We start from the raw sequence: 1,475 nt of genomic DNA, 5'->3' as shown, positions 1-1,475 counted from the left end.
TTAATACTTTGCTATGGAGCATTTTAGTAATTTGCACCTCATCTTGTTGTAGTGTTGCATTAGAGATCCAGTAGCATAGTTTTTATCGCTGTGATATATTAAAGTTCAAAGAAGTGTGCATCACATGCTTTCAGTGTTGAGTCGAAATTCATGTTTGTAACTGTCCAACAATAAGAAAACAACATGGTTAGAGACGTCAAAAGTGCCTCGAACCAAAGACCTCTTTTCCTTCCATCTCCAGCTACACTCGAAAGTAATTTGTGCACCTGTGTGGTTGTTAGAAAGGCTTGTTTTCTACCAGCACCGCCGCATTCTTATTAAATGTCCTCAACTACATCTGTGATCGTTTTCACGTGCGCTCACAGAGAATGGAACAAAAGGCACCAACATCCAAAGAGGAGCAGAAGCAATGACAGGATCTGCTGTCTGTGAAGCCTTTTTAAATCTAAAGTCACATCAGTTTATCCCACCATGGGAAATAACCCCAGAAGGCCCTTTAAACAACCCGAGGTGCACCTAAAAGCACCGTGAATCGTAAATAACCATATAGGTGCGCAAAAATATTTCCAGGGTAGCCGGCGTGAACTTGGTGATTCGAAAGCGGTAAGTGGGGCTAACCGGAGGCGCTTTCACCACGCCACAAACGAAAAAACAAGTCAGATTATCAAACCGGAAATAGCCGGCGTGTTTATGGTTTATGCTTTTATAGGAGCCGGTGTACGTGGAGAAGACACGGCCATGTGCTAAGCGGTCTTATGTGGAAACAAGGTGAACGTCGTTCTGTGTAGCGCGACCAGTTTACACCTGAGAGACGAGCCTCCTGGGCGGTTGCTATGGTGATGGAGTCAGATAAACAGACTCCAGCTGTAAACCAGTGTCACCGCCCGCACGATCTGATATCGTCGTGTTGGTGTTGTTGCAGGATCAACACTGCAAGTGACCAATCAGAATGTTGTGACGTAATGCCCTGGCGACTTCGGGAAAAACCGCCGTAAAACAAAAAACTGTACTTAAGCTGCGAGAAACCGCCTCTGTCCGCCGATCACCGGACCCTGAGCCTTTAATAAACGCTGAGCAGAACTGATGTTGTCCTTGCAACACTGGAATTTCATAAATGCACGAATGTCTCGGCGCGCCAAAGAATAACGTCACAACAACGTGATTGATCACTTGCAATGTTGATCCTGCAACAACATTTACTATGTTTATGTTTTACTACGACGATATGAGATCACCAGTGTAGATATCGATACAGGAGCCGTGTCCCACAAGTCCCGCTCACCCCCCCCAGGAAGTGATTAAAACACGCAGTGTTTAAAAAACTTTTCAACAAGTCAAACACAGTTTCAGGCTCACTCTGATCTGTTTCACCCACCCTTCACCGAGTCACGCAGGCTTTAAAGACGGAGTAAAACACTGTGATAAGAAGCGCAGGAGAAAGCTGAAGTAACACTCACCCCGCTCAGGCTCGACGT

The 1,475-nt window shown here is 45.6% G+C and overlaps 1 protein-coding gene across 1 annotated transcript in view; it reads right to left on the bottom strand.

The window, feature by feature from the left end:
• The window catches only part of LOC102295261 (NACHT, LRR and PYD domains-containing protein 12), a 114,698-nt gene that overhangs the window by 20,930 nt on the left and 92,293 nt on the right, over nt 1-1,475 (bottom strand).

Source organism: Haplochromis burtoni, unplaced genomic scaffold, assembly GCF_018398535.1.
Source record: "Haplochromis burtoni strain Fernald_Lab_line unplaced genomic scaffold, NCSU_Asbu1 Contig_631, whole genome shotgun sequence".
Lineage (NCBI taxonomy): Eukaryota > Metazoa > Chordata > Actinopteri > Cichliformes > Cichlidae > Haplochromis > Haplochromis burtoni.
The sequence above is the reverse complement of the archived record's forward strand: the minus strand, read 5'-3'. Positions and strand labels throughout refer to the sequence as shown.